At 46.9% G+C, this 26,226-nt stretch overlaps 1 protein-coding gene across 6 annotated transcripts in view; it reads right to left on the bottom strand.

Moving 5' to 3' along the window:
- The window catches only part of LOC512905 (apolipoprotein L, 3), a 44,812-nt gene extending 22,189 nt beyond the window's left edge, over positions 1-22,623 (bottom strand). The window contains exons 1-3 of one of the 6 annotated variants that reach the window (XM_059886323.1): positions 22,392-22,623; positions 13,825-14,598; positions 9,288-9,518 (exon numbers count right to left, since the gene is read on the bottom strand). The gene's annotated coding sequence lies outside the window, so the exon portion shown is untranslated. The remainder of the gene's footprint in view (positions 1-9,287; positions 9,519-13,824; positions 14,599-22,391) is intronic. The other 5 variants (XM_005206819.5, XM_010805335.4, XM_059886324.1 and 2 more) reach the window with 5 other exon arrangements.
- Positions 22,624-26,226: the final 3,603 nt, after the last annotated feature.

Below are 26,226 nucleotides of genomic sequence, written 5' to 3'. Positions count from 1 at the left end.
TGTAAAACTTTACCAATGATAACTCGTATTTCATTTCATTAACCTTTGAGATATGTACATTGTATCAGTATTTACAGATATGGAAGCTGACTCACAGATGTTACATGACTCGCCCAAGGTCAGAAGTCTTGCCCTTGGTAGACTGGATTCCAACCTCCTCTCCGGGCTCAAGAACCCATAGCCTCCCTCTCCTCCCTCTTCTGCTAATAAAAACAAGCATGGGGGCAACAGGAGACCAGAAGCTTCAACAAATGTTTGAAGACTCATCGGACGGAGAAGTGATAGCTGAATAAAGAGGAGTGCAGTAGAGGGAGAGAAACAGGGAGAGTTCACAGTAGAGAAGAACGGTCTGCTGGGCAGAGCCCCAGAGGGAGCAAGATGAGAGGGAGGCTGAGGGGAGAGCAGGGGACAAGCCCCCCACCCCCATGTCCCATCCCACATTCACAGCAGCCTTCACCCTTCACCAGACTTTTAGAAAGTTACAATAAGTGACTCAAAATTTTACAGTTGGTATTTCATTTCTATTCATTATTTTATGATTTTTATCTTTTAAGATAAAAGACTATTTAAACATTATAAATGAATCTACTTGTTAATCACTATAAAAATTAAGGCACACTGCTATAAGTTGGGAGCTGAAGCACTGAAGGGAGGATGAGGATTAATATTTCATTTTACAAAACAGAGAGTCAAGAAATCCTGGCTTCAGTTGAGAGCTTAAGAAATAAAGGAGTAAACAAAGGGCTTACAATTACAAAGTTTTCTAAAAGAGGGTACAAACTTAGTGATAAAAAAATGATATTAGGAGAGAGTGGGGAAAGGTATAAGAAAAAGTATACAAACAAATGAAATCATTATTTTTTCCCAGTAAGAAATAAATAATAACAAAAAATTTAAATCATGAAAAAGAAAAATGCAGTATCTAATATGTATTAGCTATCGTGGTCGATGACTTCTCTCTTTGCACCATTCCAAGTGCTTGGTAGGCATTCACTCGCTTTTAGTTCTCATAATGACCCTGTAAAAAAGGAAGCAGAAGCTCAGCGATGTGAAGCAATTTACTCAAAGCACACAGTTAGTGCTAGAGCCAGAATCCAAGTCCAGGTTCCTGTCTCCTGAGCACACATTCTCACACTATTCCACTTCCCAATGTAGTAATATCATTTAAAGACATTGATTAGCTATCTAAAGACATAGCTTTTCCTTGGGAAGGAATGAGCAGACCCCTCTGTACAAATTGATCTATTTTAACCATATGCACTTAGGATTTGGATTGTTGGGGCAGACCCAACATGGGAGGACCCCATGCCCGAAGGGCGGCGGCCAAGAGGAGTTATCCCACGTCCGAGGTGAGGGGCAGCGGCCGAGACTGCCAGACTGCTATGGCCAAGAGGAGCTACCCTGAGTCCAAGGTCAGGGGCGGCAGCCAGGAGGAGCGCCCCCACGCCCCAGGCCAGGGGCGGCGGCCCGGAGGACCAACCCCACATTCAAGGAGCTGTGGCTGCGCGGGCGCAGGAGGGCCTAGAGGAGCTATCCCACGTTGAAGGTCAGGAGGGGCGGCGGTGAGGAGATACCCCTCGTCCAAGGTAAGAGAAACCCAAGTAAGATGGTTGGTGTTGCAAGAGGGTGTCAGAGGGCAGACACACTAAAACCATACTCACAGAAAACTAGTCAATCTAATCACACTAGGACTACAGTCTTGTCTAACTCAATGAAACTAAGCCATGCCCGTGGGGCAACCCAACACAGGCGGGTCATGGTGGAGAGATCTGACAGAATGTGGTCCACTGGAGAAGGGAATGGCAAACCACTTCAGTATTCTTGCCTTGAGAACCCCATGAACAGTATGAAAAAGCAAAATGATAGGATAATGAAAGAGGAACTCCCAGGTCAGTAGGTGCCCAATATGCTACTGGAGATCAGTGGAGAAATAACTCCAGAAGGAATTAAGGGATGGAGTCAAAGCAAAAAGAATACCCAGCTGTGGATGTGACGGGTGATAGAAGCAAGGTCCGATGCTGTAAAGAGCAATATTGCATAGGAACCTGGAATGTCAGGTCCATGAGTCAAGGCAAACTGGAAGTGGTCAAACAAGAGATGGCAAGAGTGAATGTCGACATTCTAGGGATCAGTGAACTAAGATGGACTGGAATGGGTGAATTTAACTCAGATGACCATTATATCTACTACTGCGGGCAGGAATCTCTCAGAAGAAATGGAGTAGCCATCGTGGTCAACTAAAGAGTCCGAAACGCAGTACTTGGATGCAATCTCAAAAACGACAGAATGATCTCTGTTCGTTGCAAGGCAAACCATTCAATATCACAGTAATCCAAGTCTATGCCCCAACCAGTAACGCTGAAGAAGCTGAAGTTGAATGGTTCTATGAAGAACTACAAGACCTTTTAGAACTAACACCCAAAAAAGATGTCCTTTTCATTATAGGGGACTGGAATGGAAAAGTAGGAAGTCAAGAAACACCTGGAGTAACAGGCAAATTTGGCCTTGGAATACGGATGAAGAGGGCAAAGACTAATAAAGTTTTGCCAAGAAAATGCACTGGTCATAACAAACACCCTCTTCCAACAACAAAGAGAAGACTCTACACATGGACATCACCAGATGGTCAACACCGAAATCAGATTGATTATATTCTTTGCAGCCAAAGATGGAGAAGCTCTATATAGTCAGCAAAAACAAGGCCAGGAGCTGACTGTGGCTCAGATCATGAACTCCTTATTGCCAAATTCAACTGAAATTGAAGAAAATAGGGAAAACCACTAGACCATTCAGGTATGACCTAAATCAAATCCCTTATGATTATACAGTGGAAGTGAGAAATAGATTTAAAGGACTAGATCTGATAGAGTGCCTGATGAACTATGGAATGAGATTCGTGACATTGTACAGGGGACAGGGATCAAGACCATCCCCATGGAAAAGAAATGCAAAAAAGCAAAATGGTTGTCTGGGGAGGCCTTACAAATAGCTGAGAAAAGAAGAGAAGTGAAAAGCAAAGGAGAAAAGGAAAGATATAAGCATCTGAATGCAGAGTTCCAAAGAATAGCAAGAGATAAGAAAGCCTCCTTCAGCGATCAATGCAAAGAAATAGAGGAAAACAACAGAATGGGAAAGACTAGAGATCTCTTCAAGAAAACTAGAGATACCAAGGGAACATTTCATGAAAAGATGGGCTCGATAAAGGACAGAAATGGTATGGACCTAACAGAAGCAGGAGATATTAAGAAGAGATGGCAAGAATACACAGAAAAATTGTACAAAAAAGATCTTCACGACCCAGATAATCACGATGGTGTGATCACTCACCTAGAGCCAGACATCCTGGAATGTGAAGTCAAGTGGGCCTTAGAAAGCATCACTATGAACAAAGCTAGTGGAGGTGATGGAATTCCAGTGGAGCTATTTCAAATCCTGAAAGATGATGCTGTGAAAGTGCTGCACTCAATATGCCAGCACATTTGGAAAACTCAGCAGTGGCCACAGGACTGGAAAAGGTCAGTTTTCATTCCAATCCCAAAGAAAGGCAATGCCAAAGAATGCTCAAACTACCGCACAATTGCACTCATCTCACACGCTAGTAAAGTAATGCTCAAAATTCTCCAAGCCAGGCTTCAGCAATATGTGAACTGTGAACTTCCTGATGTTCAAGCTGGTTTTAGAAAAGGCAGAGGATCCAGAGATCAAATTGCCAACACCCACTGGATCATGGAAAAAGCAAGAGAGTTCCAGAAAAACATCTATTTCTGCTTTATTGACTATGCCAAAGCCTTTGACTGTGTGGATCACAAGAAACTGTGGAAAATTCTGAAAGAGATGGGAATACCTGACCACCTGATCTGCCTCTTGAGAAATCTGTATGCAGGTCAGGAAGCAACAGTTAGAACTGGACATGAAACAACAGACTGGTTCCAAAGAGGAAAAGGAGTACGTCAAGGCTGTATATTGTCACCCTGCTTATTTAACTTATATGCAGAATACATCATGAGAAATGCTGGACTGGAAGAAACACAAGCTGGAATCAAGACTGCTGGGAGAAATATCAATAACCTCAGCTATGCAGATGACACCACCCTTATGGCAGAAAGTGAAGAGAAACTAAAAAGCCTCTTGATGAAAGTGAAAGTGGAGAGTGGAAAAAGTTGGCTTAAAGCTCAACATTCAGAAAACGAAGATCATGGCATCTGGTCCCATCACTTCATGGGAAATAGATGGGGAAATAGTGGAAACAGTGTCAGACTTTGTTTTGGGGGGTTCCAAAATCACTGCAGATGGTGACTGCAGCCATGAAATTAAAAGACGCTTACTCCTTGGAAGGAAAGTTATGACCAACCTAGATGGCATATTAAAAAGCAGAGACATTACTTTGCCAACAAAGGTCCATCTAGTCAAGGCTATGGTTTTTCCTGTGGTCATGTATGGATGTGAGACTTGGACTGTGAAGAAGTCTGAGCACCGAAGAATTGATGCTTTTGAACTGTGGTGTTGGAGAAGACTCTTGAGAGTCCCTTAGACTGCAAGGAGATCCAACCAGTCCATTCTGAAGGAGATCAGCCCTGGGATTTCTTTGGAGGGAGTGATGCTAAAGCTGAAACTCCAGTACTTTGGCCACCTCATGTGAAGAGTTGACTCATTGGAAAAGACTCTGATGCTAGGAGGGATTGGGGGCAGGAGGAGAAGGGGACGACAGAGGATGAGATGGCTGGATGGCATCACTGACTTGATGGACGTGAGTCTGAGTGAACTCTGGGAGTTGGTGATGGACAGGGAGGCCTGGCGTGCTGCGATTCATGGGGTCGCAAAGAGTCAGACACGACTGAGCGACTGAACCGAACTGAACTGAACTGAACTCTAAGACAGCAGCAGTCACTTTATAGCAGTCAGTAACCCACAAAATGGGGTGATTTCTAGTACCACCACCTTAAAGATGATTGCAGGTGGTTGAATTAAGTGCCAACAAGAAATAAGCCTGACTCCTGCTGTGACAACTGTCAGTGTAGGAAACATGTTCGTGTTGATGAAACCAACTTCTCTAGGAAAGTAAGAATGATAACAGGGTTAAACCAGAATAATCAGTGTGAACTGTGGCTTTAAACAGACACATTGTCCAGCAGCATCTTGCCCGCCCACATGTGCACCCATGAGCTTCCTTCTGTCCACTCAAAGGAAGGACGACCCCTTGCAGGGGAGGTGAGCTCCACAGATCGGCATCTCTGCTACTCAAAGGGGCACCCACATATAATGATGATAATAAATAAAAAGATAATGATTACCATAAACATGTTTCATTGGGCCAGGTTGAGTCTGTGAAAGGCCATGAGTTCATAGTAATATTTAAATGAGAGGACTTTAGAGAAAGTGTGGCCAGAAAGGGAGACATAAAGGCTAAAAAGCACGAAGATCCTCTAGAGAAGGGAATGGCAACCCACTCCGGTATCCTTGTCTGGAAAATCCCATGGATCGAGGAGCTTGGCAGGCTACAGTCCATGGGGTCACAAAGAATTGGACACAACTGAGAGACTTTCACTTTCAGTGGTAATGCAGGAGACGCAAGACTCAAGAGACGTGGGTTGAGTCCCTGGGTTGGGAAGAACCCCTGGAGAAGAAAATGGCAACCCGAACCAGTATTCTTGCTGGTCCCCTACTCTGCAGCATCCAATCTAGAGCAGCTCTATTTCCTTAGCGCCTCCCCTAAATCTCCTTACCTGAGCCCCCATCCTAGCATCTTTGTTTCTAACACTTTCTCTCTGCAATAGCCAGGGTTACCCTTCAGGAAGAGTAACCATCAGCTTGTTCACTAGGGAGTATGCCTGGTGGCGGAGGCTGGAGGCACTGACTGTGTGGATGGGAGAGAATTCACACAGGCAGGCCCACCTCCAAGCAGCTTCCTTTCTCTGTCCAAGCCACCCCTGCTCTGCTTATTCCCTGACTGCTCCATTTCCAGCTGCTGCTCTTTGTTCTCAGTCTAGATCTTAACACACAATGTTCCTTTGGCCTTGAATGCTCCTCACGCCCACCTGCTCTCCTGAAATTCTACCTCCTCCAGTGCCACTCACCTTCACCCTGGACCCTTCTGCCTCTCTTCTCAGGGCCTGAACATCAGGGATGTGTTTTCTGGGCTGCTCTATGTTGAAGGGTGTCTGTATGACCCTGTCCTGCTGAATGACACACAGGGGAAGACAGCTGAGGGGTCTGGGGGCTCCTGCTGTAAGGGAAGGAGGGAGAGGACAGCTGGCTGGCCTCTGTGTCCTTCTCTGCCTCGAAGCTGCAGGACCCTGGGAGCCAGGGCAGCCAACTGAAACTGTGAAACACAAGGACCAAGAGCCAAGGAAGAGAGAGGAGGAGGGTGCGGGCAGAAAGGACTGATCTGGATGATGCCAAACACTTGTAAATGCATGTGGACCCTCCACCTCATCCTTCCATCTTTCCCTCCCATTCTTGTCCTGGTCCTGACCCTTGTCTGGGGCCTCAGCTGCCTGTGAATGCTGATGGTGCTCCCTCTGCTGGATTCTTATCTGGAGCGTCCTCCTCTGTTAGCCTCTGATTGGTCCCTTTCCCAAAGGGCTGTTTCTGAGAAAAGGGAGGACTGCAGAGAAGCCCATTCCTGCCCAACTGCATGGCTGGACACAGAGCCCTTCTCTTCCTGTGGGCAGACAGAAAGTGAAAGTGAAGTCGCTCAGTCGTATCTGACTCTTTCCAACCCATGGACTGTAGCCTACCAGGCTCCTCTGTCCATGGGATTTTCCAGGCAATAGTACTGGAGTGGATTGCCATTTCCTTCTCCAGGGGATCTTCCCGACCCAGGGATCGAACCCAGGTCTCCCGCATTGTAGACAGATGCTTTACCGTCTGAGCCACCAGGGAAGTCCTCAGACAGAGATTCTACCAAACATCTCCCTCCATGTGACTTCAGGGCATCATCCTTAGGCAGGGAAAGGAGCGGTTATGGCAAGATCAAGTTCAAAGTCCTTAGCCCGACACCCAGGCCCTCCTGATGCTCCTACTCCTGTCTTCCTCACCTTCCTGCCTTCTCAGAGCATGATCCAGGGGCCTTGAGTACTCCCAGCTCCCTGGACTCTAATTTCCCCCCAGCCTCCAGGCCTTCGCTCAGGCTGCCCCTCCCCCTGCAGGTGGTGAGACATTTCCCCACCTGCCTCACCAGGTGAAATGTTACCTGACCTTGGAGGCCCAGCTCCAAATCCTCCTTCCCTTGCTGTCTCCCCCAGTTCCTCTCTAGGGCCCCCTGGAATCTTGCACTTTCCTGCCTGTGGGTCTATTTGTGTGGAGTTTCTTTAGCTCCCAGCACCAGGCAGGGGCCTTGTCTCTTCTCTGCTGCTCCTCCTGCTCCAGGGCCTCTGGGGCTCCCTCCACCCTCCTGGGCACAGCCTGGCTGAAATACAAGGTGTGGGACCTGTTACAGTGACGTGAAACAACCAGCTTCTCAAAGACACAGCACAGCTCTTGTTTTACCTGTGCGGCAGTAATTCTATTTGTTTTCCTTGTCTGTCTTGATGAAAGGCCCTTTCTGACAGACAGCACTATCAGATTTCTGAGTGTTTCCATATATGGGCATCCCTTGCTTTCCAAAAGATCACCCTGTGTAGTGAAACCTACATGGTCTATTCCCTACGCCATCTTGGTTTAGAAAAGGTTTTGTAGGAACACTGTACTTTCAGGTAGCAGGAGACACGTGTATTTCCTCATGTCTCCTTACTCCAGCCATGATATTTTTATAGGAGGAGAAAGAAGAGAGAATTGGGGGGAAATATGGGTCTTATCTAAAATCTGATACTGGCCTGAGCCTTAAGCCGGACATTCCAAAGTCTCTCCTCCCACAGGGTGTCTGGGCCAGGTCTGGGTGCGCAGCCCAGCTCTCTCCAGCCTCTGCTCTCTGTTCCCTAACTGCTGTCTAAAACTTTGTGAGGGGAGGAGGGAGGAGTCATTTTCTGACTGCAATGAATGCTCTTTTGAAGGCACATAAAAGGGTGTGTTCATTTGTGACTGTGAAATGTACCCATTAAATATGTTCTTTTGAATGAGAAGACAAAGAAGGAAAATATCAAGGAGGGAAGGAGGAAGAGGAAGAAACAAAAAGATTCTAATCAATCAATCAGTGACTCCAAAGGGATCTAAATGTAAACCAGAAAGAAAAAAAACTACAAAGGTACTGGAAAAAAAAAAATGTTAGAAATAATGTTGATTTGAGGAAACCTTTCTCATTAAGACACAAATCCCAGAGCCATAAAGAAAAGTCTGATTTATATGACCTCTTAAAAATTAAATATTGCCATGGACACCATAAAGCAGGCCAGAATACAATGGGAGAGCAGCAGACACTTTTTGCATTATTTCCTGTACACAAAGGTGAGCATCCCCAACACACAGCCTAAAATCCACATGAAAAGACTGAAATTAGTTTTTTAAAAGTTGAATATGAAATCTGAGCAAACGATTCCCGAGGAGCTGACTTGCCCAGGGTCACACAGCTCTCGGTGGGCAGAGACGAGGCTGAGACCAGTGCTTCTGACATGGGTATGTGAGAGGAATACTGTAATTTTAATAAACCAAAAGTTTCTAGGATTGTTTCTGCCTGTAAAACACATAGATCTAAGCTCATGTCCCTCCTGTTATACTGACCTGTCTACTGTTGGGGTTTTTATTTTAAGATGGCAAAGCCAGGATCTTAATGTGGGCATCGTGCAGTGAGCCCTTCTCACTTTGTCTGCTGGGCCATCTTCCCTACACAGGGCCACCCATCACCTACATCCTGAGCTGAGGCCCACTGAGCACAGAAAGACAGTGCCCTGCATCTCCCCGTTTGCTCTCCTGTCCTTCTGCAGGCCTCAGTTTCCCCCAGGGCCTGGCTCTGAGCAGGCATTTAGGAAGCAGGGGTCAAAGGGTAGGTGATGAAACCTGGCTTCCTTATATCTCAAAAGAAATCCTTTGCCCCACTGGCCTCAGCACAGCACCCTGGGGGAAACATCAAGGTGGCCAGGCCACAAGGAGGAAGGGTTCTGACCCCCCTGCCCTCCTTCACCCCCTCTGCTTCCTCCAAATTTCCCAACACTCACCCCCAACACTCACCTTCCTTCTGGGGTCACCGCTCATGTCTCAGAAGTCCACATCCTGAGCTGAGCCCATCTGAGCAGGTGTCACCCTCCCTCTGCACTGTTTAGGGGCCCAAGGGGTGGGAGGAAGCCATCAGACTCACTTGCCTCCACAACCAGGCTCTACTCCTGCTTAACCCACCATGTCGGCCATGACCTCACCTTTCTGAGCTTCCATTTCCTTTCTTCTGTCAATTAGTGACCATCAGCAGACCGTCATCCTGAGGATGGGGAGATGGGGGGTGGGGGGTCCTACCCTGCCTGCTTACCCAGAAATCTTCTCTGGCTGAATGTAAACAAGATCCAGTTGTTCTCAGCTATGCAAAGCAGCTACCAGCTTTTTGACTCTGCAATAACGACACACGACCTCTGGGCCCAGATATACCTGGAGAACTGAAAGGGAAAGTGAAACCCTCATCTCTGAGTGGCTCAGGTCAAACAAACACCCTGCACACCAGGCCCCACCCTGAGCTATTCTCATCCTCCTTGCTGATGCTCTTAGAAAAACAGTCCTGACATGCAGGTCCTTCTGGGCACGGTCCACCCTGTCTCAAGCTTCACGATGGAAGACCTGCCACCAATTGACTGTGAAACCCTTGGTCAATCACTCCTCCACTCTATGAACTTCTTCCTGGCTCCTTCCACCCTTTCCACCTACTCACCAGCCTGCCTGCCTTATTTACTTTTGCGCCAGAATCACTTGGCACAGTCTCCCGGAACATACCAGCTGCTCACTGCATACTGGTCATATTGCTGCTCCTGAGGGCCACACCTATGTGGGTTCTAGGCATTTGCTCATGCAATTCCTTCTGCCACGGACATTTACTCCTACCACCCAGAAAAATCATACTTCCTAGAAAGCCCAAATCTGTTATCACTTCCTCTGAGAAGCCCTCCAGGATCCTTCCCTGCAGAGTCCACCGTCCCCAGCTCTGCTCACAGGGTACCTGGGAGAGGGTCCCAAGTCCACCCCTCAGCCACTCTGTCCACACCCCAACCCCACCTTTTTGATCAAGTCCCTCTAGATTGAACCCTGCTGATAGCGACAATACTAGTATCTTTAGGCGCTAGTGCCCTCAGGCAACTCGCCTGAGGAAGCCCAGCCTTGGTTCAGTTCAGTTCAGTCGCTCAGTCGTGTCCGACTCTTTGCGACCCCATGAATCGCAGCACGCCAGGCCTCCCTGTCCATCACTAACTCCCGGAGTTCATCCAGACTCACGTCCATCGAGTCAGTGATGCCATCCAGCCATCTCATCCTCTGTCGTTCCCTTCTCCTCCTGCCCCCAATCCCTCCTAGCATCAGAGTCTTTTCCAATGAGTCAACTCTTCGCATGAGGTGGCCAAAGTACTGGAGTTTCAGCTTTAGCATCATTCCTTCCAAAGAAATCCCAGAGCTGATCTCCTTCAGAATGGACTGGTTGGATCTCCTTGCAGTCCAAGGGACTCTCAAGAGTCTTCTCCAACACCACAGTTCAAAAGCATCAATTTTTCGGTGCTCAGCTTTCTTCAAAGTCCAACTCTCACATCCATACATGACCACAGGAAAAATCATAGCCTTGACTAGACGAACCTTTGTTGGCAAAGTAATGTCTCTGCTTTTGAATATGCTATCTAGGTTGGTCATAACTTTCCTTCCAAGGAGTAAGTGTCTTTTAATTTCATGGCTGCAGTCACCATCTGCAGTGATTTTGGAGCCCAAAAAAATAAAGTCTGACACTGTTTCCACTGTTTCGCCATCTATTTCCCATGAAGTGATGGGACTGGATGCCATGATCTTCGTTTTCTGAATATTGAGCTTTAAGCCAACTTTTACACTCTCCACTTTCACTTTCATCAAGAGGCTTTTTAGTTTCTCTTCACTTTCTGCCATAAGGTTGGCATCTGCATATCTTAGGTTATTGATATCTCTCCCGGCAATCTTGATTCCAGCTTGTGTTTCTTCCAGTCCAGCGTTTCTCATGATATACTCTGCATATAAGTTAAATAAGCAGGGTAATAATATATAGCCTTGATATACTCCTTTTCCTATTTGGAACCAGTCTGTTGTTTCATGTCCAGTTCTAACTGTTGCTTCCTGACCTGCATACAGATTTCTCAAGAGGCAGATCAGGTGGTCTGGTATTCCCATCTCTTTCAGAATTTTCCACAGTTTCTTGTGATCCACACAGTCAAAGGCTTTGGCATAGTCAATAAAGCAGAAATAGATGTTTTTCTGGAACTCTCTTGCTTTTTCCATGATCCAGCAGACGTTGGCAATTTGATCTCTGGATCCTCTGCCTTTTCTAAAACCAGCTTGAACATCAGGAAGTTCATGGTTCACATATTGCTGAAGCCTGGCTTGGAGAATTTTGAGCATCACTTTACTAGCGTGTGAGATGAGTGCAATTGTGTGGTAGTTTGAGCATTCTTTGGCATTGCCTTTCTTTGGGATTGGAATGAAAACTGACCTTTTCCAGACTTGGTAGTCAAGGCTATCTGGATGAATGCCAAGTTCATGCAAAGGGCTGAGAGCACATTGCTCTTTGTTCCCTGACTTATTTGCACTTGACTACAGGCCTCTTTTCTCCAAATGGAGGAAGGCTAGGGACCTGGCAACTCAGAAAGTCTACAACAGAAAGCCAGTCTTAATTCCTGTTTGGATATTCAGCAAAGAGCCGAGGTGTATGGAGGGCCAAACGTGTCCCCCACTCTGTGCAGGCACTGTCCACACCTTGCCTGTTTTACTCTCACATCAGCTCTAGGAAGCGTCAGCTCCATTTCTCAGATGAAGAAACTGAGAAGTAAAGGTCCCAGAGCCCGAGAGTCGTGCAGCTGGACTGCTGGTGGACTTTTCTGCTTTGCCCCAAGCAGAAGGAACGGCAGTGGGGCTGGATTCCCCCTCACCAGGGAGGCCTGCCTGACCTTCCATCTGGGCAACTTCATCCCAGGAAATGTCCCTGTGTCATCGTGGTCACCTCCCCTAGCCTTAGAAGGAGACACAGAGGAGTGATGGGTGTCACCCTTGAGGGCCACACACTATGGTTTGGTCTTACAATCACGCTGGAACATAGGCCAGGAGTCTGATCGGACTTTGCAAATAAGGGGAGGGGCGAGGCAGCGGATTTCTGGGGAGGAGCCAAGATTCCAACCAAGTTTGAGATTTGCCACTTGCAAATATCACTCCTAGTTTAAAGTTCTTTTTCTGTCATTTCTTTCCCCAATAAACTCTTCTCTCTTTCACTAGCATGACTTTAGTTTGACAGCCAAGCAAAACCACAGTGAGAAGAAGAACTCAGTTAAACATCCATTTAAGTGATGGGCAGGTTATCATAAAGGTCTTCTGATGCAGAATGGACACTGGACATTCCTGGACTCGATAAACACCAGTTCACAGTAGAGCCACCAAGGGGGCTGCAGACTCAAATCAAGGTGAGGATTTAGCACACCCTTTCACCACAGTCAAAAGGAAAAAAAAAGTTTGTCACAAAAGGACAAACACTGTATGACTCTACTCAAATAAGTTCCTGAGAGGAGTCAAATTCACAAAGACCAAGGATTCAGAGGTGCCTGTCAGGGGTGGAAGGGAGGGAGAGTAGGGTGTTACTGTTTAATGGGGACAGAGTTTCTCTTTTGATGTAAAACATTCTGTGAATGGAGGGTGATGCTAATTGCATGACAGTGTGGGTGTCCTACAAAGGTGCCAAAAAAGGTCCGTCTAGTCAAGGCTTTTCCAGTGGTCGTGTATGGATGTGAGAGTTGGACTGTGAAGAAGGCTGAGCGCCGAAGAATTGATGCTTTTGAACTGTGGTGTTGGAGAAGACTCTTGAGAGTCCCTTGGACTGCAAGGAGATCCAACCAGTCCATTCTGAAGGAGATCAGCTCTGGGATTTCTTTGGAGGGAATGATGCTAAAGCTAAAGCTCCAGTACTTTGGCCACCTCATGCGAAGAGTTGACTCATTGGAAAAGACTCTGATGCTGGGAGGGATTGGGGGCAAGAGGAGAAGGGGACGACAGAGGGTGAGATGGCTGGATGGCATCACTGACTCGATGGACGTGAGTCTGAGTGAACTCTGGGAGTTGGTGATGGACAGGGAGGCCAGGTGTGCTGCGATTCATGGGGTCACAAAGAATCGGACACAACTGAGCAACTGAACTGAACTGAACTGACTGTGGGTGTCCTTAACACCGCTGAACTCTACACTTAGCAATGGCTAAACTAGGACTTCCCTGGTGGTGCAGATAAGACTCCTCCTGCTAATGCAGGGGATTCAAGTTCAATCCCTGGTCCAAAAAGATTCCACATACTGGGGAGCCACTAAGCCCGGGTGCCACAACTACTGAGCCCGTGCTATAGAGTGCATGAGTCACACGTGTCTAGAGCCTGTGCTCTGCAACAGGAGAAGCCATCGCAATGAGAAGCCCAAGCACCATAACAAACAGTAGGCCTTGCATGCCACAACTAGAGAAAGCCTGCTGCAAGCAAGGAATGGCAACCCACTCCAGTATTTTTGCCTGGAAAATCCCATGGACAGAGGAGCCTGGTAGGCTACAGTCCATGGGGTCACAAAGAGTCAGATGGGACTGAACATGCACATCAAAGCAAGGAGAACCCAGCCAAGTGAATAATCAAATATGTGAATAAATAAAAATTTTAAAAATGGGTGAAATGGTAAAGTTGATGATTTTAAAAATTTTAAATAAATTGTTAAAAAACCGTACCTTTATCGGAAAACATAGTAGCACCTGAACCCTTTACAATCTGCAAAGCACTTTCACACACATTGTTGTGTAAGCTACCACAGCCCTCTGATGACAACATTTATTATCCCTGAGTCACAAGGGAAAACTAAGGTTCAGACTTGCCCCTCAAGTGGGGAATCTGGGCGGGTCTCCCTGCCTCTTGTTTTGGTTTGTTTTCTGAATTATGCCATTTCCTTAGAGGAAGAGAAATCTTTAAATCCTTGAATAGTCTAAAAATGTAATTTTCTTCCACAATAGCTTGAGATGAGTCACAATGTCAAATACCACTTGGCCTAAGAAGTGAGCCCAGCTGCCAGAGGCCCTAGTGGGCACTGGGAGATGGGTCCGACCGGGCCCATGGGGACCCACTGCAACTGGCTCCAAGTGTTAACTCGCTCCTGGAACAGCCCCACCTCAGGGGGAAAGCTGCCTGAACTCTTTCGTCACAGAGCCTCTGGGCCCCATTCGGCTGCGTCCATGACTCCGCATCTTCCATGAGTAGGGAGAGAATTTGCCATCATGCAGCCCTTTTAGGCTACCCCAGGTTTTGCTGTGACTTGGTTTCCTTGCTCATAGAAAGAGTGAGTAGCCTGTAGAGTCACTGAGAGGATGAGTGAGACAAGGCAGGGACTGGGCTTGGTGAACAGTAGATGCTCAGTCAACAGGAAATGCTGTTTTCTGGGCTCACCATGTTGGCATCATCTCTTTTCCTCTTTTAAAACCTCCCTGAGTTGTCTGCCGTTCTCATCATTCCTGTGTGTGGATAAGAAAGCAGACTTAGAAGATTCATTCATTCATTTCCCAAGGTCACAAAGCTGGCCTCCCTTCCCCTTCATTTATCCAACGATCCTTATCTCCACAATTCAACTCTTGAATCAGAGACTAAAAAAATAATAATAAGTATAGACTCACAGACAAAATTACACAGTTGTAAAATTGCTACAGAGAGGTCCTGTGTACCCTTTACCCAATTTTCCTGCAGTGGTGATATTTTATATAACTGCAGTCACTATCAAAATACAACTAACTAGAATATAGATGGCACCCCACTCCAGTACTGTTGCCCGGAAAATCCCATGGATGGAGGAGCCTGGTAGGCTGTAGTCCATGGGGTTGCTAAGAGTCAGACACGACTGAGTGACTTCACTTTCACTTTCCACTTTCATGCATTGGAGAAGGAAATGGCAACCCACTTCAGTGTTCTTGCCTGGAGAATCCCATGGATGGAGAAGCCTGGTAGGCTGCAGTCCAATGGGTCACACAGAGTTGGACACGACTGAATCGAGTTAGCAGCAGTAGCAGCAGCAGCAGCAGCAGCAGCAGAATATAGATTGCACTCAAATTCTACCAGTTTTTGCATGTTCTCATTTTTATGTCTTTGAGATGTGCCAGGAGCCAGCGTGAGGAACTCTGCCTGTGGCAAAGGTCATGAGGAAGGAGATTCGGCATATGCAAAGGCGGGATCGAGCCTCAGGAGTCCCCCTGGAAATTCTCGAGCATCTACCCCCAAAACCAGAGTCTGCCTACTTTCTGCCTTGTGCTCTCACCTACACCTCTGACTTTACGGGGGGCTGTCCCCCACCACCATCTCTCTGTCTGAAAAAGAGTTAACTTACAGCTCCAGTTAATAAAGTTCCTGGGCGTGACAAGAGTGTTTTATTTCACAACCATGAGAGGCATGAGATGTTCTAAACTGTCTAAATACAGATTCCTTTGAGCAGTTAAAAGATTGGTTAGAAATTGTATTGGTGAAGGGTTTTTCACTTGTTGGGCCAATGTTTGCTGCTAAGTTTCCATATCCCTTACCTACTGTGTCCCTGGCAGTGTATTGATTAATATAATTGGTTTATAGAATGTAAGTAGTAGCTTTAATGTTTGTAACCTTGGACCCTTGAGTTAATTCTTTTCTTGTTATAGCCTACCACACCTTTGCCCTATAGGAATGCAACTTTATCTAATGCTTTTGAAGGGTGGAGCCTGACTAATCACCTTTAGAGAAAAATAAGTTTTCTGAAGAAAGGGTCTTAAAATGTTAACAGGCCTCCTGGCCAGAAGATGATGTAAATCACCTAAACTTTTGCATATGATAAGTTTGCAGGAAGAAAGCCTGCTTACTGCTGACTCTACCCCTTCCCCCATTATCCCCTATGCACAACTTAAGGTATAAAAACAACTTTGGAAAATAAAGTGCAGGCCTTGTTCACCGAAATTTGGTCTCCCCATGTCATTCTTTCTCTCATCTTCCGGCTGAATTGGAGCGTGGAGACTCATCAAGCCTACTAATTTTGCTGGGCTTCTAAGATCTGACAGGGGAGGCCTTAGTGTCTCCTCTCCTTCGGGAGAACGGGAGGATGCCTGCAGCCTATGTAGGTGATGTAAATTCCTAGCCTTGGAATTTTATTAGCTTTCCACGTAAACCAAGTTATTCAGCCTCTTTTCTCCACTGAATTTCCTCACTGAGCTATCCTTATTTAACCACTCTTTATATCATTAATTAACGTTTAATTAAGCAATTGTTTCCTGATCCTCGCCGACGCTGTCCCCTCTTCGAATTTCCTGGATCCACCGGGGCTGGACCCCGGCAGAGATGGTCCTACCACATTGTATCATATGTGCAGATTCATTTAACCATCATGAAAACTGATATACAGAGTGTTCTGTGCCCACGAAGGAACTCCCTGTGCTGATCCTCTGGGGTCACTTCTTTATGGGCCTTCCCTAACTCTGGGCAACCACTGATCTGTTCTCCATTCCTAGAATTTTGGCATTTTGTGAATATTTTATAAGTGGAATCATGTAGCATGTAACCCTTTAAGACTGGCCGTTGCATTTTTACTTCTATTTTTCAGTTGTGCCATGTGGCACGCAGGATCAAACCTGTGGCTCTGGTAGAGGAAGAGCAGAGTCTTAACCACTGGACCCCCAGGCAAGTCCCAAGGCAGATCTTTTTAAATTCACTCAGCAAACTTCTCTTGAGATTCACCCAATGGGCTGCAAGTATCAGTAGTTCATTGCTTTTTGTGGATAAGTAACCCTAGAGCCATAAGAAAGGATCTTGGCAGTATGGTACTGGCACAAAGACAGAAATATAGATCAATGGAACAAAATAGAAAGCCCAGAGATAAACCCACACATTTATGGGCACCTTATCTTTGACAAAGGAGGCAAGAATATACAGTGAAGAAAAGACAATCTCTTTAACAAGTGGTGCTGGGAAAACTGGTCAACCACTTGTAAAAAGAATGAAACTAGAACACTTTCTAACACCATACACAAAAATAAACTCAAAATGGATTAAAGATCTAAACATAAGACCAGAAACTATAAAAATCTTAGAGGAGAACATAGACAAAACACTCTTGGACATACATCACAGTAGGATCCTCTATGATCCACCTCCCAGAATATTGGATATAAAAGCAAAAATAAACAAATGGGACCTAATTAAACTTAAAAGTTTCTGCACAACAAAAGAAACTATAAGCAAGGTGAAAAGACAGCCTTCAGAATGGGAGAAAATAATAGCAGATGAAGCAACTGACAAACAACTGATCTCAAAAATATACAAGCAACTCCTGCAGCTCAATTCCAGAAAAATAAACGACCCAATCAAAAAATGGGCCAAAGAACTAAATAGACATTTCTCCAAAGAAGACATACAGATGGCTAGCAAACACATGAAAAGATGCTCAACATCACTCATAATCAGAGAAATGCAAATCAAAACCACAATGAGGTACGATTTCACGCCAGTCAGAATGGCTGCAATCCAAAAGTCTACAAGCAATAAATGCTGGAAAGGGTGTGGAGAAAAGGGAACCCTCTTACACTGTTGGTGGGAATGCAAACTAGTACAGCCACTATGGAGAACAGTGTGGAGATTCCTTTAAAAACTGGAAATAGAACTGCCATATGACCCAGCAATCCCACTGCTGGGCATACACAGCAAGGAAACCAGAATTGAAAGAGACACGTGTACCCTGATGTTCATTGCAGCACTGTTTATAATAGCCAGGGTATGGAAGCAACCTAGATGTCCATCAGCAGATGAATGGATAAGAAAGCTGTAGTACATATACTCAATGGAGTATTACTCAGCCATTAAAAAGAATACATTTGAATCAGTTCTACTGAGGTGGATGAAACTGGAGCCTATTGTACAGAGTGAAGTAAGCCAGAAAGAAAAACACCAATACAGTATACTAATGCATATATATGGAATTTAGAAAGTTGGTAACGACAACCCTGTATGCGAGACAGCAAAAGAGACTTGGATGTATAGAACAGTCTTTTGGGCTCTGTGGGAGAGGAAGGGGGGGTATGATTTGGGAGAATGGCATTAAAACATGTATAATATCATATAAGAAACAAATCGCCAGTCCAGATTCGATACAGGATACAGGAAGCTTGGGGCTGGTGCACTGGGATGACCCAGAGGGATGGTATGGGGAGGGAAGTGGGAGGGGGGTTCAGGAGGGGGAACACGTGTACACCTGTGGCGGATGCATGTTGATGTATGGCAAAACCAATACAATATTGTAAAGTAAAAAAAAAAAAAAATATATATATATATATATAAAAACAACAAAAAAAGAAAGGATCTTGGAGGCCTGGCCCACCTCCTCCACTGTGCCGGGATCCCCTCCAGAGCCCCCAGATGTGCTTCACCTTCAGGAACCAGCAGCTCCACGCATGACCCCTGTCACTTGTCACTTTGATTTCTGCAGGAAGACAGCTGGTCACAGCTTCCTCCCCTCTGCCCTGTCTTCTCTCCACCTGACTCTCCATTACCCTTTCTTGTCCCTTTTCAGGATGTACTCTCTGAAACTCTTCCCCTACCATCTCCACAGCTTTCTAAAAAGTAGCATTTAAAAGAATTGAGAAAAAAAAAAAAGAAAAAAAAAAAGAAAAGAATTGAGATATCAGTCACATAACATACAATTCACCATTGAAAAGTAGCTTTTAGTATATTCACTATGTGTACAAACATCACCACTACATAATTCCAGAACTTTTCCATCATCCCCAAAACAATACCCATACCTATTAGAAGTTAGTCCCAAATCTTTGTACCCCCCTTGCCTTGGTTCTATGGTTGCCATCCTCTCATTCCTGCCTGTCTATTTCACCAGTTAAGTGTGGAAATTAACAGGAAGGCTGAGGGATGGGTGTAGGGGTGGAGGAGTGATCCTTAATCTTGTCTAATATAAGAGCTGGGCTGGGCCAGTCTGGGAACTGAGTCTTAGAAGCCTAAAGAGGTCATTGATTCATAGGCCACAGTGTTGGGATCCCCTGGAGAGGTGAGGGCTCAGACATGGGATCCTGGGAGAAGTCAATGTCAAAGCCACAGGCGATCCAAGCAATGGTCAACTCACAGGGGCTGAACAGAGAGGCAGTGTTCTGAAAGGATGAGAAGACTCAAAGCCTAGAGGAGAATGAAGCTTAGGGATGGTTTCCTATTGGTTAGGATGTGGATGCCTAGCTGCTGTAACAAAGGACTCACAAGATATTAACATAGTACTCAAACAATGTAGATGTATTCATTTCAGACGTGAAAGTCCAAGTTGCTAGGCATTTGGGAGGTAGGTGGTAGGTAAGTCGACCAGAAGTCCAGCCTGTTATTGCTCAGCCATCATTTCCAGTGAGGGGTCTTAATTCAATGTGGAAGCTGGTTTTCATCAGACATTTCAGCCCAGAATAGAGCAGAGAAGGACACAGAGCTCATAATTTCCCTTCAAAGACATGACCTAGAAGGTCCACACATCATTCCTCTCACCTTTGATTAGTCAAAATTTAGCAATGATGTTACATGGAGCTACAAGGGAGGCAGGGCTGCCATATACTCACCTAAACTCAGTGTCTTTTCTATAAAAAATAAGGACACTAAAAATGGCTAAAGTGGTTAATTTATGTTGTGTATTTTTTTCTATAATTAGAAACTTTTTTAATTTTTAGTTTTTTTTTTAAAGGAGTGAAGGATAAAAATTTGGGAATGATTATTTGGTCTCTTCGGGGCTTCCCTGGTAGCTCAGACAGTAAAGAATCCGATGCAATGTGGGAGACCTGGGTTTGATCACTGGGTCAGGAAGATCCCCTGGAGAAGGAAATGGCAACCCACTCCAGTATTCTTGCCTGGAGAATCCCACAAGGCTAGTCCATGGGGTCACAAAGAGTCGGACATGACTGAGTAGCTTCATTTTCCTTTCTGTTGGTCTCTACTATAGCCGCTAATTCAGAAAAAAGTATGACATTTTCGCAGGAAAAAATCTAAAAGATATTACCTGGTCACTGTTGAAAAATTATTCAAAAAACAGAATCAGTGTCATCTTTTCTGTTGATCTCTCTAGATTGATCTCACTGTAGTGTTTTATAAAACCTTAATAGGAAGCTAAAGCCTTTTTATTTGCCCAACAATCAGAGAACAAAGTTCATTGACCACCACGTCATCCTCTGTCTCTAAATGCCTGTTGCTGGCATATAGAGGGGAGATGCTGGGACACAGCATCGGATGTGATCTCACTTGCTCTTATATTTATTTATCCCTTCATGGTGCCCCTCTGAGCATCTCACCATCACACCAGGGGACCACAGCCAGAAAATTAACATAGACATTTCTAGTTTTGCATTCACAACCATAGTCTGGGAGGAAACTTGGGAGTTATTTGGAAAAATAAGCAACTATGAAATTAGGGATGAGGGGATTGCTAATGCCAGGAATCAGAGACCAGTGGGAAAGTCGACAGCTCAGTGGAGGCAAGTGAAGAGGTGAGCACTTGCTGGGACCAGGGTGCATGGTCCACCTCAGGGGCCAGCAGTGAGGAGGGACGAGCAGGGGGAACAAGAGAGGCTGGACAAGGAGGGGCATTAGCATTTAGGCTCCACGGACACACATGGGCAGCTGGAAAGGGAGCAAGGACCCCTCCCTTCCACAAGGGACTCTGGGATCAGTGGCCCCTGGGTTCTCATGCATGGTGGGCGTTCAGGCAGCCCTGGGGACTGCTCCCTCCCCCTTGGTGGGCAGACATGGGCACCCTCCAGCACTTCTCCTGCATAAGGTGAACATCAGTCCAGAGGACCTTAAGGGGGAGAACTGATATTTGTGGGTCCTGTAGTGAGTTAAATGATAGCTCCCCAAAAAGTACATCCACGACCTAATCTCTGCAACTGTGTATGGGACCTTATGTGGAAAAGGGTCTCTGAAAACCCTTCAAGTGAAACATCTTGTAATGAGAGCATTATGGCTTATCTGAGTAGGCCCTAAATCAACTAGCATCCTTGTAAGACACACAGAGACAGCAGAGAGTAGGGAGAGAAGTCCACGAAGAAACGGGGGCAGAATGGAGGGGTGCAGCCACAGCCAAGAAACGCTGCAGCCACCACCAGCTGGGAGAGGAGGGGAAGGCCCCCCAGAACTTCTATAGGAGTGGGCCCCTGCTGACAGGAAGCAGCACCCAGCTCCAGTGCTGGCTCCCACCTCTCCCATCACCTCCTGCTGCTCCCTTCCTAGGGCCCGAAAGTGTACCTGCTTGGAGGCTGGACGGGTCAGCAGCTGGAGGCCTGGCAAGCGTTTGGTCTAGGAGCCTGCAGCTCCCCTGAGCAACTAGGCCGGCCAAACAGTGACCCAGGGGCTGGCATGCAGGCCTGCTGCCCAGGTGCAAAACATACCTTCTTTGCCGTAAATAAGTCTAAACGCAGCCTATACCAAACAGTGAGGAATACAGGGAAATTGAGCCACCAGTGTAGACCTGGTAGGACGAGCTACGCTCTTCTAGACGTGGAAGTGAAAGTGAAAGTCACTCAGTCCTGTCCGACTCTTTGCGACCCCGTGGACTATACAGTCCTTGGAATTCTCCAGGCCAGAATACTGGAGTGGGTAGCCGTTCCCTTCTCCAGGGGATCTTCCCAACCCAGGGATAGAAACCCAGGTCTCCCTCATTGCAGGCAGATTCCTTACCAGCTGAGCCACCAATGAAGCCCAAAACTTGAACCACTTCTTCTGAGCCAGAATCCAACCAGCTACCTAAGGATGACAGCAGCTAACCATCTGTACAGTCCTCTGCTCTACCAGCTGAGCTACTGAAGGGTGCAGACATGGAAGGACAGTGATAAAAACTAGGAATTTTACCATTTTTACAGGAAGAGGAGAAAAGAAAGTTTTTTTTTTTAATTAAAAATCTAAAAATTAAAAAAATTTGCAACTAACACAGATTATTTTTTATGAACAAAGCAGCCTGACACACTTTAATAATAAAGGGATGTTTGTAAAGCCTAGGGAGGACCTAGTTAGACGCAGATCCCGAGCCAAATTTCCTGAGTAGGCAGTGCTGTCTCTACGTGGAGCTGACGTGGGGACTCGGGTCGACAGCACCTCGGCCATCCATGCTGGACACATGCCCCAGCTCAATCCTCAGGGCAGGACCATACCCGGCTCAAGTTCTGGGCACGGGAACACAAGGGCAAAGTGCCAGCCCCGGGGCCTGAGCCCCGCAGGAGGCCAGCGTGAGGCTTGCTCGTCCCTGTGCCACGCGGAGCCCCTCCAGACCCACCTTGGTGAAGAGTCGCCACCACTGCTTGTGCAGCTTGAGGTAGGCGGCTCAGTTCCTCTGCAGGACCTTCGTGGCCGTCAGCTGCTGCGGCTGCTTGGCGAAGGCCCTGTGGGGCGAGGGTCATGGTCAGCACCTCCAGGTGAGGGCCGGCCAACCTCCCTGCCCACAGTCCTGACCTCGCTCCCAGGGTTTTTTCCAGAGCTAAGATCCAGTGGTGTGACCTCACCCAGGGAACTGTGTCACCACCCACCCCAATCCCCACCCACCCAGCAGATGTTCCAGGATGTCTGGAGACATTTCTGGTTGTCACAAGTGGGGAGGGCGCTACTGCCCTCTGGTGGGGAGAAGACGGGGCTGCTGCTAAAGCCTCTGAGTCCCCATATGGGCCACAAAAATGTGATTGTGTGAGGGTTGGAAAGAATTTCCAGATACAGGGTATTTAGAAGAGAGTATTGGGAACCAAGGGCAGAGGGGAGTGAGGAGCGCTGCTCAGACAGTGGGCAGACTACCTGATGGACCAGGGACAGCCGACGTGCTTGATGCTCTTTGTGGGCCAGTGGCCAATTTTTATAGCCTCAACATAAAGAAAATTCCTGCTGGAAGGGTGGCATTAGGTGATTCATTAGGGTGAGGTTTTTTTTTTTTAACCTACTATGGGGTCAGGGAGCTGGCCAGTTTAGATCAACGGTTGCTATGGGGCACAGTCAGTTTGGGAGATGACCTTGGTGTGGAGCTCTGTATCTGTGGCCATGGTATAGGGCTCCACATGGCATCTAGCTTTGCCCTCGGGGGACCCCAGGGTCCATCTAGCTTTGCCCTTGGGGGACCCCAGGGTCCAGAAGAATACTTTGGGCTTCATGTGTTACAGAATGCAAGTCCGAGAGCCTGACATACTGTGAGCCAAACAACAGCAAAACATCAGAGTTTTGGGGCCCAGAAAGGTTTATTGCTGGGCCATGCAAGGAGATGAGAAGTAGCTCATTCCTTAAACATCCTGAAGTCCCCGAAATCTCTCAGCAAAGCCCTTGGACAGTAAAGATGTGGGAGGGGAGTGGTTAGTTTTTGCAAACTTCTTGTTGTCAGATCCTTTGTTCTTAAGGTCAGGTCACTGTCAGCTCATGATGTTTGTCAAAACCTCCACAATAGAAATGTTATTTTCTGTTCAGACAAGAAAGGGCAAATTCTCAAGGCTCAACTTTCACTCTCTGAGGTCCAGGCCCTATCTAAGAGGAAAAGGTCCTGTATGGGCCGGTTACGCTGCCCAGGAGCCTTCTTCCAGCACCCAGTCTGGGTCCTCCCACCAATGCCCAGGCCCCGATAAGAAGGCAGATTTCAGCTGACAACACCATCAGGTCCCTAGGCCCTGTCCAGCTGTCATCACTGAGGGAGCCAGGCACCCAGACCCAGCTGTCCCTCAGGCTTCACATTTAACATGAAGAGATTGTTGCATGGGATCCATAGGGACATGTGTTGTAGCAAATGCCCTTCAGGTTAATCCCTAGCCCCCAGCTGTTGCCCTTCTTAGAGAACAGCCCCCACTACAGAGTAGACCTGAAGCGATGCTGTGCAATGTCCTTGCCACTTAACCCTGACCTCTGGCACCTCCTTGGGGTTGACAACTGACCTCAGCTGGACCAGTTCTTGGAACTTGAATGGAGTGACTGAAGCTGGTTAAATCTGTCACCTTAATGACAGTGTCCACTTACTCCAGTTGCTGAGGCCTCTGTGGACTGGGACCCATGGAGACCTCCACCACCTCAGGTCTCAGAGGTGGGGATGGATGAGAGGTTCACTGTCTTCCCAAAGGTGGGCCCGGCCAGTGGGCGGCCAAGCAAGGGCTCTGGAGCCCTGCCGGTCACCGTCCTCAGCCTGTCCCCCACCCTTCAGGCCTGGGGCTGGAAGGCCTGGAGGGCCGGGGAGAAGGCGGCCATCCCCCTCTTACCACACTCCGCGTTGAGAGGACACTGCTGCCAGGCTGACTGTTGGTGGGGTGGGACCTGTAACTACCCTGCTCCCAGGTCTCCTGCGAATAATCTCCTAACTGGCTCGAGCTAACGGCTGTAGGACCCCACCCCTATTACACTGGGAGGCTTTGGGCATCTGTGCTCAGAGTCATAGGTGCCAGGGAAGAGCTGGAGGCAGGTGCTGCTAAGGTCAATATTTTTAAGGGTCATTCTAGCCCCATGGGGAATAGACGGGTGGGGGCAGGGCAGTGCCTCAAGGTAAACACAGGAAGATGGTTCTGGAAGCTCCTGCAGGAGTCCTGGTGAAACGTGAAGGCAGCCTGGGTGAGGCATGAGCGGTCTCTCTCTCTCCTCTGTTTATGGCTGACCTTCTCTCACACCTGCACACAAGCCCTCTACTCTCAATCACCCTTGAGTGACCCGTGTCCATTCTGGTCCCCGGGGCTGGAGGAGGAGTATCTCCATGCTCAGCCCAAGTCAGACGACACGGGCTCCCCTGGATGTCCCATGGGCTACGTCTGTTTGCCCCAGGCTTGTTGATCTCCTTGACACACCCTGACGTTCCTTGATATGTTTCAGACAACTGGTTTCATTTTTCTTTCTTTCTTTTTTGTTTTTTCCAAATCAACCTCTGTTACTGCACAACGTCTGGAATTTCATGGGAATTTCCAGATCAGCGCACTGATCTCTCAGTGCACTCCGGACCCAAACAGCACCTTGCAGTTTGTTAGATGTTCCATCCACTGTGTTGTCATCACCACTGAGGCCACCACCATTATCCTCACCATCGTCATCAAGAAGTCACTGCCTGAAGATCTACATAGACCATTCTTCGTGAAGACATACAGATGGCCAACAGGAATAGTAAAGATGCTCAACATTGCTAATAATTAGAAAAATGATAATCAAAACTACAATAAGGTATCACCCCCTACCAGTCAGAAGGGCCATTGTCTAAAAGTCTACAAATAAACAATTTTGGAGAATATGTGGAGAAAAGGGAAGCCTCCTGCACTGCTGTTGGGAATGTAAATTGGGGCAGCCGCTATGGAAAACAGTATGGAAGTTTCTTAAAAACTAAAAATAGAACTATCGTGTGATCCAGCAATCCCACTTCAGGGCATATATCTGGAAAAGACAAAAGCTCCAATTCATAAAGATACATGCACCTCAGTGTTCCTCCTCCTGCTGCTGCTGCTGCTGCTAAGTCACGTCAGTCGTGTCTGACTCTGTGCCACCCCATAGATGGCAGCCCACGAGGCTCCCCCATCTCTGGGATTCTCCAGGCAAGAACACTGGAGTGGGTTGCCATTGCCTTGTCCATCAGTGTTCCTAGCAGCACTATATACAGTAGAAAGACATGGTAATAACTCAATCTCTGCCAACAGACATAGGGATAAAGACAATGTGGCATGTACATGCAATGGAATATCGCTCAGCCATAAAAAGAATGAAATAATGCCATTTGTAGTAACATGTACGGATCTAGAGGTGATCATACTAAGTGAAGTAAGTCAGGCAGAGAAGACAGATATATAATATCACTTATATGGAGAACCTGAAAAACAGCACAGGGAGTACCTTGGTGGTCTAGTGTTTAGAATTTGGTGTTTTTACTGCTATGAAATTGAAAGTGAAAGTCGCTTAGTTGTGTCCGACTCTTTTTATCCCATGGACTATATAGTCGGTGGAATTCTCCAAGCCAGAATACTGGAATGGGTAGCCTTTCCCTTGTCCAGGGGATCTTCCCAACCCAGGAATCAAACCCAGGTTTCCCGCATTGCAGGTGGCTTCTTTACCAGCTGAGTCACCAGGGAAGCCCTTTCATTCCCTGGTCAGGGGACTGAGATCCCAAAAGCTGCTTGGCATGG

Source organism: Bos taurus, chromosome 5 (assembly GCF_002263795.3).
Source record: "Bos taurus isolate L1 Dominette 01449 registration number 42190680 breed Hereford chromosome 5, ARS-UCD2.0, whole genome shotgun sequence".
Taxonomy (NCBI): Eukaryota; Metazoa; Chordata; class Mammalia; order Artiodactyla; family Bovidae; genus Bos; species Bos taurus.
This window is presented reverse-complemented; position numbering and strand designations above follow the sequence as displayed.